General features: G+C 38.1%; 1 pseudogene; it reads right to left on the reverse strand.

The window, feature by feature from the left end:
- Positions 1-259: 259 nt before the first annotated feature.
- Positions 260-2319, reverse strand: LOC103547554 (beta-1,4-galactosyltransferase 4 pseudogene; annotated as a pseudogene).
- Positions 2320-12902: the final 10583 nt, after the last annotated feature.

Consider the following 12902-nt stretch of genomic DNA (forward strand, 5'->3'; position numbering starts at 1 on the left):
CTAAAGTAAATTTATTACTGAAGAAAGAAAAATATTTTTCTTATAAATTTAGTTTAACCTATGTGTACAGTGTTTACAAAGTCTACAGTCATGCATGGCAATGTCCTATGTCTTCACATTCACTCTCCACTTGCTCACTGACCGACCCAGAGTGACTTCCAGTCCTGTAAGCTCCATTCATGGTAAGTGCCCCATATGGGTGTACCACTTTTTATCTTTTATACTGTATTTTTCTTTTTTCTTTTTTTTTTTTGCATCTTTGTATTTTACTACGGAGGTAATTTCAATGTATTATTAGATAATATGTAACTTGTAAACTGTTAATTCGTATCCTACACGTACAAAATCATTTTACGAAATTGCTTAAAAAACTAGTAGATAATGTGTCCTCTGCTGGATTACTCCTGGAAGGTGTACTGGGCACGTGACACCCACTGCAGAGTAGCAGCAGCAGCAGCAGCAGCAGCCAGCGCGACAGCGGCTGCCTTTCCATCTGACACTGTCGTCCCGCCACCCCTTCATCCCCAAGTTCACTGCACCTTGATTCTTCACCTTTCTCCCCACTTCTGTGGCCGTCTCCTCACCTGGGACCCACCTCTGCACAGATGACCACTCAGGATAAATGAGTAATAGAAATATATCTTCGTACCTTTCTCGCTTGGATGAGAACAATTCTGGTTCTCTGGGACAGTCACCAATCTTACTCTCCGTGGCCTTTTTTATCCCATAATGTATCACTTCAAACTTAAATAAACCTCCCTCAATCAGAGTTCTCAAGTAGCCTTCACCATATCTTTTGAATAGTCCTTTTATACTTAGTCCTTCAAGTATCCATAACATTTAACGCTCATGATCAAAACAACTAGGAACGCTGTCTTGCTACAATTGTTTTACATTCCATATCACCAGGAGCTCTGCTAAGAAAATACTAAAAGGAAAAATTCAACTCAACAATTAGCTCCAACAAGTTCTTAACGTGTGCTACTAGGTGAAGTCTCTAGGCCAAAATTATTGCCATCAAATATTCTTCCAAACGTCACCAGACAATCCAGGGTCATCGGCCAGACCAGAAATCCACTGTGATGTTGATATACAGAGGATTATAATCCACACAGAGTAATTTATAAACACAACTGGTCAACCCATCTGTTCTCCAGACTCGTAACACTTGATGTAAGAGCTTCATCCGCTCTGTGTTCACTTCATTGCCTTGGTCTCTGGTATGGAAGATCATCGTGTATTTACTCACTTCAGGCATTGGCCGGATTATTTTCATTCTATGAAGCTCAACCCTGAGTCTGAGGTCATCGTCTTCGCCTCCCCATCCCCAGTAGTTGTTAGAGAATCCCTTCACCTCGAAAAATTGTTCTCTGCTTAGGGCAGTAACGCCCCCAAAAATATCCGCTGTAACGTAACCTGTATCCAGTGCTGTTCCTGCCAACCACCAGATGCTTGGGCTGATCCTCACACTTGTAAAGGTTCAGGTCATTCTCCGGCACCAGATCCACATCGTGGAATATAAAGCAGTCCCAATTTTCATCCTTGAGAGCTTCTAGATAGCCCACATTCAAGAGTTTGGCTCAATTAAACTTTTTACTTCCAGCCTGGTGGATGACAAAGATGCCGTACTCCAGCTGCTGCCGATGCAAAAAGGGATGAAGGTGTTCCAGCAGGTACATCAGGTGCTTCTCCCTGTTCCGGTGTGGAATGAGGATGGCGACCCGCTGCAGAGCCCTGCATTCCTCGGGCGATAGTGTCCTCTGCGCACGTTGGGGTTTTCTGCCTGCACTTCTTCCAGAGTGAGATCCGGTTTGAAAAAGAGCTTGTTCTGGCCTCTGAGGTATGGAGACATGGAAGGGCAGTTGTCAAGGTTTGCAGTTGTCGTGGATGCTTCATTGGTCAGAGTTTGTTTCTTCTCCAAAACGAGAGGGTTGTTGAAATTAGGCATGAAATCCTTTGCTTTAGGAATCTCTTGAATAGCAGCTACAAAGTAGTTCCTGGTGGCCCACCCAACCACCGTCAGGCATAAGGTAAGAAGCAACGGTAACCGGAATTTGTAAGAAAGGTGGAAAGTCACATTGCAGCCCATGTCTTTTATTACGTGAGCGACAGCTATCTCTCGGCTTCACTGAAGGCAGGAAGCTTCAAGTTACACTCTTCCAATGTGATTGCAAACTTGAAGATGACTGAAGATGCAATGCCTGCTTTTGCTCAGTGGTTCTGCTCCAATAACCTCTGGCCGCATCTCGCGCGGCTCCCCCGCTGGCGGCAGCGGGAGCGCCACGGTGTTGCCCGCACCGAAACCATACAGTCCCTCCCTCCGGGCTCGGCTTCCGCAGGCCCCGCTCACCTTATACTGTATTTTTAATGTACCTTTCCCATGTTTAGGTATGTTTTGAGTGAACTCTCTTTAATAATGTCAGAAGATGTAGTGACTCATATATTTCAATTATGCAATACTTCCAAGGTAGCAGATACCATCTATATTTTGTCAAGAATTCTAGTTACCCCAGCTAGACTAGGATGTGCCACATAGGCCTTGATGATTGAAGATCCTTTTTAAAATTTTATTTTTTAACGTAACATATGCTCTTTTTTAGTGGTGGGAGTTACAATTCTGAGTTTCAGCACATTTATAGATTTGTGTAATTACCACTACAATTATGATAGAACTTTTCCATCACCCAAAATAATCTTTCTTGTGAGATTCTTTTGAAGTTACAACTTCTGTAGCCCCCAACCTCTGGTGAAACACTGGTCTGTTCTCTGTAACTTCATTTCTATTTGAAAATGTTGTACAAATAGAATCATAATATGTAACCTTTGGACTGGCTTCTTTTACTCAGCAAAATGCATTTGAGATTCATCCTGGTTGTTGAGTGTATCAATATTTCATTCCTATTTATGGCTGAATAGTAGTCCACTGTGTCGTTGTATGAAGTTTGTATATCCATTAACCCAAAGTACATTGGGATGGCTTATAGTTTTTGGCAATTATGAATATATATCAGAGATATTAAACAAATTTGAGGATTTTTCTTGGAAAAAATTGTGGGTATGATTAATAGTACATGAAAGTGATAGGAAGTAAAGAGGTAAGAAGCCTACTGGGTATTTTGAGGGAGTTTCAATGCCAAAGAAACCAAGAACCTTGAGTGACAACCTTCTGACTGATGAGCATCAGGAAGGAAGCAAGCCAGGAAGACTGGGCAGTGTCAAAGGAAGGCATACCCCGCAATGCACTTTAGATGTGGCTGTGGAAGATGATGGCAAAGAAGTGTTTCCAGGAAGCTGGAGCCTGGAATCTTAAAGAATAATGGACAAGACAGAAAGAATCAAGGTCTAAGCAAAGAATTTCTCCCTCTTTGTTCTTGTTCTGTAGAACAATCACTCATCTGTGTTTCCCATTCTTCTCCTTTCCAAATGGAAGATTTGCTATAGCTAATCTGTCTTGCTTCCACTACTGCATATTGGTTGGGCAGGGTGCATACAGCAAGCAAGGTCTCTTGAATTCAAAGACCCCTGGACAATGAAGACACTTCCATACCTAATGCAGAATAATGTGTATCACCTGGAACACCAGGACCTGAGCTGGATGCAGTTAGAAATGAAGCTTTTGATTACCTCCTTTGTAAAGAGAGTTTGTTCAATGTATGTGGGGGGGGGGGGGGGAGGAAATGGAACTGGTATTTGGTGACCAGAAGATCAGATTGTAGACACACACACGCATAAAAGCTATTTGTTTGTCAAACTCTGTTGTATTTTCCTCCTCAGCACATGGGAAAACCACAATTTCCAGATTTCCTTCAGGAAATGGGGCTATTTGACTGAATTCTAGCCAATAGAAGGAAGGTGTTATTAGTGCTCATCAATTCTGAACCTGGCCGGTAACATTTCTCATGATCTTCCATAATTTCTTTCTTTCATGATCTACCAGCTGAACAAAAAGATCCAGCAGAGGTCTTTGAGACTGTAGGAATAACGCAGCTTCCACATCAGTGTTGTCCAATGGGGTCATTTTACCATCCCCCACTCCTCTGGGAACATTTGGCAACGTCTGGAGAAATTTTTGCTGGTCAAAAGTGGGATGGTACTACTGGACTCTGGTGGATAGAAATGAGGCATAGTCATAAACATCTTGCATTGCACTGGACACAACTAAGAATTATCTAACCCAAAATGTCAATAGTGCCAAGGTGGAGAAAGCTTGCTCTACACAGATGGCACCTTGGTGCTTGCATGGCTATGTGGGACAGAATTTCTGCCAACCTTCATCAGATGGTACATGTGAGACACAAACCTTCATTGTATTAATGCACTGGAATTTGGGGATTGCTTTTTGCAATATTCTCTAATGGAGCAGACTAAGAGTTCTAAATGCTTGTTAATAACCACCTCATAGGATTGATGAGAAGATTAGGTTATTTTATTGGGAAAGCCTTTAGAACAGTAACTAGTACAAGATAAGCTCTCAAAATCTATGATTAAAAGGAAGGATTATTTGTTGTTCTCCCATGACTTTCTCCATCATATGAGGTAGGTATTATTATTGTATAATTCCCCTTTGGAGATGAGGAAATTAAGACACAGAGAGGTTAACTAGCTTGACCATGATCACAGAGGTTGAAAACAATAAAACTGAGATATGAGTCTGGACAACGTGGTTCCTAAGTCCATGACTTAATACTATACTATGACTGCCTCATGTCGGAAGGAACACGAGGTCCTGCAGATGTGCAACATTTTATTTAAATTGAAAATCTTTTCTTCTCTGTGTATCAACTGATTATAGAATCCACTGCCCTGATTAGAGGTATGTCATACAGATATTTATTAATTAGAAGTCTATCATACAGAAGTTCAGGTGGTTGTAGAAAGTCTTTGCAATACAGCCAGGCTTCACATCGAGTGGCGGCTGGTAACCAGGGTAAACAGAAAATTAGACGCTAAAATCTTGTATTTCACGTAGAGCCTTCCCTAGGCAAAATAGGTAACTGTGCTGAGATAGTTCAATTGCTGTGGTACAAGCAATTGATACAAGCCTGCTGGATCACTGAATGGGTGATTGAAATTTATAGCAAACTCTCCTGTAGCTTAAAATCTGAGAAAAATATTCTGACAGATTTTATCTTGAAAGTGAGAAAATAAAGAGAATATATATTCATTGAATTTGGTGCAAAATATCCTTGATATAAATCTCTACTTGATAAAAGGCATGAGCAAAAAAATGGAACCACTGAAGAAATATGATGTATAAAGATAGTAGAACATTTATATGAGACTAGGGACTGGTGGCAATATGCCTACAGTGCAAGGTTCTCCACTCACTCAGTGTGATATGTGTGCTCAATCCTTTTGGGTAGGACATGGAGAACTGGTGCAGGATGTGTTTATCACAGCTCAAAGTAGTAAGTTCAGAGAATTGATACCTGATCCAAAAATGGCCATCAGAGACTTGGGATGTTAAGAAAAGCATCACTTTTACATTAGGGTTGCTGATTTGGAATCATTTGACTACAACCTGCAGGCAGTCATCTTGGAGAAGGCCTGAATTTATTTATTTATTCATTTAGTGCATACATTTTTAAGTGTGGATTATGTACCAGGCACCCTTCTAGCTCCAGGAGATACCACAATAGAAAAAACAGATGAAGTCCATGCTCCTGAGAAGCTAACTTTCTAGTGGGGGAGACAGACAATGAATAAGTACATAATGTGAGGTCAGCTTGAGATAAATGATGTTTTTCTAAACTAAAGTAAAGGTGAGGGATGGAATGTAAATTGGAGGAAGGAGGCTTGCATAGTGTGATCAGGGAAATCCTTCATGAAGAAGGGACATTGAGTAAATACTTAAACAAAATAAGGGAGCAAACAAGAAAAACATCTGGAGGAGGCAGAAGGAATAATGATAAATACTTGAAACTGAAGCATTTATATTTTTGTGGTGCTTGATGAAAGACAGTGGGATTGAAGCAGAATGAATAATAATATTTGTAGAAAAATGGCATTGTAGAGCTAGCCATGGGCAAGAGCATGTGTTGCCTTGCTTGAGCAAGACTTCCAATTTGGTTGTAACGGAAGGCCATGCAATGATTTGGATGAGTAAATGATGTGATAAGATTTATTACCCTGCATAGTGCACAAGTTTTGATATGCAAGATTGGAAGCAAACACACATATTAGTAGGCTAATAAAAATTACAGGTGAAAGATGGCACTGGTTGTGTCTAGGGTGTTGACAGTGGCAATGGTGATACGTGTTCACACAATAGATGTGTTTTGAAGGTAGAGATGATAGAATATGCCAGAGAAAAGAGGGAAAAGGGAGCAAAGAACAGAAAAATAGAAAATAAATGGCAACATGGTGGATTTAAACCCAACTATATCAACATCCACATCAAATGTTAAGATCTAAACATCTCACGTAAAAGTCAGACATTGTCAGATTGTATAAAAAAGCAACACACTACTATTTGTTATATATGAAATGTAAAAACACAAACAGGTTAAAAGTAAATGGATGTAAAAGGCACATATACTATGCTAATACAAATCCAAAGAAAGGTGAAGTGGCTATATTAATATCAGACAAAGTAAATTGCAGAGCAAGAATATTGTTAGGAACAAAGAGTGCGATTTTTTTAAAATAAAGACATCAACTCAACAGTGGACACAGTAATCCTAAATCTTTATCAATCTAATAACTAAGCTAATATGAGGCAAACACTGATAAAATAGAAAGCAGAAAAAGAAAAATTCATTATTGTAACCAGAAAGGTGAACATACTATCTCAATACTTCATAGACAATTAGCAGAAAATAAGTGAGAATATAGAAAACGTGAATAGCATCAACCAACTCAACAAACTGATATTTATAAAACATCCCCCCTAACAATAGCAGTTCAAGTGCACATTGAACATTTACCAAGATGCATGATAAAAAAAGTTCATAAAACATGTCTCAGTAAATGAAATTGCTTTCACATCATACAGAATATATCATCTGCCCACGATAGAATTAAATTACAAAGCAATCAGTCATCATCATCATCACCTTTAATATTTGGGAAATTCATTAGGAAAAGGTATACTTTAAAAACTGATAAACATATATAAAAATATATATGTATATCATAAACTCAGTATATTACTTAATGAAGAAATGCTAGAGTCATTTCCATTATCACTATGAACAATACAAAGAAGCCTACTACCTTTGCTGTTCCCCATTAGTCTAATACTGATGTTACCCAATGCAATTAGACAAGATAAATTAGTTAGAGATGTAAGAATGGCAAAGAATGGGTAAATCTATCTCTCAAGTGTGTTATAGTATATCTGGGAAACTCTACAGAAACAGTGATAAAATAGACTCTAAGGATTAAAAAAAAAGAATTATATAAAATGGTAGGATATAAAAATACCATTAAAAATCAAAGGCCAGAGATCAACTTCCTGCATGACACTCCCCAGTGAAACTGGTGAAAATTATTTAAAAAATAAAAATAAAAAACATGGAATTTCTTTGGAAATGATCCTAAAGGTGAACAGCAAATGAAGAAACATCTATTCAAGAAAATCTATGGAAATTTAGCAAGAACAGCGAAAATCTGTGCTTATTTGAACCTAGGCAACTCCATCCTTCCCCCTTCCCTGCTCAGTGAGGCCAAGACTCAACTCCAGACCCCTGAACCCGAGAACAAAGGGCCCCCTCCAACCCCAGCTTTCAGCCAGAAGGCCTGCTTTCCAGGGGAAGCAGGACTTCAGCATTGCTCATCCTGTTTGTAGCTGCCTGTTTCTAAGGCTAAATCTTGGGCATTTGTGGTCAAAAAGGGGGACTCCCTTCTTCTGTGCAGCCCCTACACAGAGGGTCTACCTTGGGCTTTGCACGCTGAGAATACCAGGGACACAAAGGCCTTTGCATGGCTCTTGAGGCAGTGGTCCCATGCCAGGAGAAGCAAGCCAAGAGGACCTAAGGCTGTTGTCCTGGAATGTGCCTCTAAACACACAGCACCCAGGATGGGGTGTCACTCAGAAAGAAACTGGTCATTGTTCCCATCCCCACTCCCCATTCCAGAGCCTGGTCCAAAGATTTTGCCTGGAGTGAGAGGAGAAGAAGACCATAAAACAGACAGCCCCTAATCTCTTTCTGAAGGAAACAGACTTCACTTACAACAGAGTGTGGAAAAATTTAAATCTAGGAAACCTCTCAAAACAGTGGAGGTTGTGGTGAACGAAATTGGGAGGAGATTAATGGATCTAATGAAGACATAACCTAGATTGTAGGTCACCTAGTCTGCAGGAGAGAACCACAGAGTAAGACAGCTGGAAAGAGTTCTTTTGAAGTTAGAATAAACATCAAACACTAAACTCAGAAACTATTCCTCGGAAACTGCCACAATTTGAATAGATTAGTTTGCAGAGAAATCTATGCTCCTCGGCAATGTTGTAAACAATAGAGCAATTGGCCCACAATTGGTGTAGGTTAACAGCTGGATATGGTCAGGAAAAGAATGGAAAAGAGCCCCACCAGTACCACTGTCATTGCTGGATAACTGTGGGTATTCTCAAAGCTGCACCTCCGTTAGGACAACATCAGAGACTTAACACTGTGGGAACATATTTTCACCAAAATAATCCCGGCAGTCACTAAAAACTTGTAAAGCAAATGATAGTAACAAGCTCTGGGGGAGAGGGTACCAGTACCCATAGTTGCTACTATATGGTATCTAAAATGTTCAATTTCCGTTGAAAAATTATGAGGTATTCAAAGAAATAGGAAAGTATGACCCATACGCTGGTAAAAAAGCAGACAACACAAGGAATCTGTGAGAGCAACCAGATGTTGAATTTGACAGAAAAAGATTTCATTGTGGTAGCTATATACACGTCCTTGGACCTAAAGGAGAATTTGATTAAAGAAGTAAAGAAAGGTATGATGATAATGTCATATAAAACAGAGACTATCAATAGAGAGATCAGAAATTTACTTTAAAAAATGGAAATTCTCACATTGAAGAGTACCATAACTGAAATTTAAATTACTAGAGAGGCTCAACAGTGGATGTGAACAAGCAGAAGAAAGAATTAGCAAACTTGAGGATAGATTGATAGAGGTTACAAAAGCTAAAGAATAGAAGAAAAAAAGAATGAAGAAAATGAACAGCGCTTCTGAGAAATATGGTAAATATGGATACCATTAAACACACCAGCATACACACGCAGGAATACCAGAGGAATGGAGAAAGAGAGAGAAGAAGAAAAAACATTCAAAGAAACAATGGCTGAAAACTTTCAAAATTTATTGAAAAACAATAACTTACAAGTCCATGGAAGTCAACAAACTCCAAGTCAAATAAACCCAAAGAGACACACTGACGTAGTAAAAATTTTGAAAGTCGAAGACAGGCTTGAAAAAAGCAAAAAAAAAAAAAATTGTATATCACTGTCAGGGGAACCCCAATAGGATTCATGATGGATTTCTCAACAGAAGCAATGGACACCAGAAGGGAATGGAATAACCTATTCAAAGTGCACAAGTGAAAAAAGGTATCGATCAAGAATCCTATTTCCAGGGGCTGGCCCCGTGGCCGAGTGGTTAAGTTCGCGCGCTCCGCTGCAGGCGGCCCAGTGTTTCGTTGGTTCGAATCCTGGGCGCGGACATGACACTGCTCATCAAACCACGCTGAGGCAGCGTCCCACATACCACAACTAGAAGGACCCACAACGAAGAATATACAACTATGTACCGGGGGGGCTTTGGGGAAAAAAAGGAAAAAATAAAATCTTTAAAAAAAAAAAAAAAAAAAAAGAATCCTATTTCCAGAAAAGCTATTGTTCATAAATAAAGATGAAATAATCATGTCCCCAGATAAGTAATACTGGGAGAATCTGTTTGCTAGCAGACAACCTGCTTTACAAGAAATAGTAAAAGAAGTTCTTCAGGCTCGATGCAAGTGACTACGGATGGTCATATGAATCCACATGAAAAACCAAAAAGAGCTGATAAAGGTAATTATGTAGCTCTAACAGACACTATTAATACAGATTTTCTCTTTCCTTTTATTAACTTATACAAAAATCAATTGAATAAAATGACATGTATGTATTTGGGGGCCTGTGACACATAGAAATGTAATATATGTGTGATACATTTGCCAATAATACCACAAAGAAAGTGGATGGGAGAAAAACTATAATGGGTTGAGGAGATGAAGACAGATTTAACAAATTAATCATTACAATAATGTACTGTTTGGTTTGTAACATTAATAAATATGATATGCACAATAATCATAGCACAAAAGAGGAGGAAAGGGGATGGAGCTACACGGGAGTAATGTTCCTACATATTACCGGAATTAAGATAGTATAAACCTAAACCTGATTCTGATAAGTTAAGATGTACATGGTAAGATCTAGAGCAACCACTAAAAAAATCCACTAAAAAATCATTAAGGAAATTAAAATACTGCATGAGAAGACTTTACTCAATGTAAAGGGATGCAGTAAAAAAAGACTAGAGGAACAAAACAGATATAAAGATGAAAAACAAAATGTAAGATAGGAGATGTAAATCTATATCAATAACAATAATGCATATGAATAGATTAAACATGCCAATCAAATAGCAGAGCTTGGCAGACTGGGGAAAAAACAGAATCCAACTATATATTGTCTATAAAAAAATGAAAATTTAGATTCAAAGATACGAATAGATTGAAAGTAATAGTAGGAGAAAAGATAAACCTAGGTAAATACCAATCACTAGAAATCTGGAGTGGCTATACTAACATCAGACAAAATAAAATTTAATTGAAAGAGTTTACCAGGAATAAAAGTGGATATTTTACCATAATAAAAAGTCAATCCATTAGGAATATAGAACAATTATAAACATGTATGCATTCAATAACAGAACATCAAAATACAGGAAACTAAGAATGACAGAAAGAAAGGGAGGAATATACAATTCAGCAATAATACTTTGAAACTTCTTAATAATTGATAGAACAAGTAGGCAAGAGATCAATAAGAAAATGGAAGATTTAACATTATAAAATAGCTAGACCTATCAGACATCAAAGGAACACTACATTCTAGATAAACAATGGAGTATATATTCTTTTCAGGCACACATAGGACATTCTCAAGGATAGACTATGTACTAGGAAGTTAAACAAACTTCAACAAATTTAAAAAGGATAGAAATAATGCTAAGTTTTTTCTGTGACTGCAAAAGCATGAAATTAGAAGTCAACAGCAAGAAAAAATTGAGAAATTTGCAACTATGTAGAAATTAAACTAAATACTCTTAATTAACCAAACGGGAAAAGAATAAAGCAAAAAGGAAATCAGAAACTACTTTAGGAGGAATAAAATCAAAACACAATGTACCAGAACCTATGGGATGCAGCTAAGGCAGTGCTTAGAAGGAAAATTATAGCTGTTAATGTCTGGGTTAAGAAATATAAAGGGTCCCAAACCAATAAAGGGACCCTCTACCTCAGTCACTGGAAAAAAAAGAGAAAGCTAAAACTGAAGCAAATGCAATGAAGGGAATAATAAAGATTAGAGTGAACATTAATGAAACAAGAGACTAGGAAAACAACAGAGAAAAATCAATGAAACTCAAAGGTGAGTTTTTATTTTAAAAAGATTAACAAACATGATGAGTCTTTAGCTATTTGACCAAGGAAAAAAGATAGAAGACTCAAATTACTAGAATCAGAAATGAAAGATGGGACTTTATCACTGACTTCAGAGAAATAAGGACTATAAAGGAATGTGACGAACAATAGTATACCAACAAATTAGGTAACTTATCTCTTACAAATATGGATGCAAAAATCATATAAAAAACACTAGCCAGCCAAATCCAGCAACATATAACACGAAGGATACACACCACGACTAAGTAGGACTTATCCCAGAAACGCAAGGTCAGTTTCTCATCTGAAAATCAATGAATGCAATACATCATATTAATATAACAAAAACCAAAATCACATGATCATCTCAACAGATGCAGAAAAAATGTTTGATAACATCTGACACCCTTTCTGATAAAAAACATTCCATAAACTAGGAATAAAGTGTGTTTTATTCAGAGTTCTCCACAGAACTCACACACACACTCATCCACAGTCATATATACATAAACATACATATTTAGAGAGAGTGGTTTGAAGGAATTGGCTCTCAGGGTTGTGGAGGTTGGCAAATCTGAATTCTGCAGAGCAGGCCAGGAGGCTGGAGACTAGGAAGGAGTTGGTGTTCTAGCTCCAGTCTGAAGGCACTCTGCTGGCAGAATTCCCTGTTCTTCAAGAGAGGGTGAGTCTTTTTACTCCTAGGACATTCAATTGATGGGAGGAAGCCCACCCATATTATGGAGGGTAATCTGCTTAATGCAAAGTCTACTGATTTATATGTTAATCTCATCCAAAAAGTACCTTCACAGCAATATCTAGACTAGTGTTTGACCAAATATCTGGGTACCATGGTCGAGCCAGGTGGCAAAAAAGAGTTAACAATCACAGAAGGAAACTTCTTCATTCTGATAAAGGGCATCTATTAGAAAAACCCCACACAGGTAACATTACACACAATGGTGAAATATTAGTTGCTTTCCTCCTAAGATTAGGGACAAGACAAAGATGGCTGCTCTTACTACTTTAATTCAGCATTTTACTGAAAATTTTAGCCAGGACAGCTAGACAAGAAGAAGAAATAAAAGCTATCCAGATTGGAAAGGAAAAAGTAAAACTATCTGTATTCACAGATGACATGGTCTTGTACATAGAAAATCTAAAGGAATCCTCTAAAACAGTATTAGAATTAACAAGAGAGTTCAAAAGGTTTGTAGGATACAAGATCAATAAACAAAAAATCAGTTGTATTT

The sequence above is a fragment of the Equus przewalskii genome, chromosome 1 (assembly GCF_037783145.1).
Source record: "Equus przewalskii isolate Varuska chromosome 1, EquPr2, whole genome shotgun sequence".
NCBI classification, from domain to species: domain Eukaryota; kingdom Metazoa; phylum Chordata; class Mammalia; order Perissodactyla; family Equidae; genus Equus; species Equus przewalskii.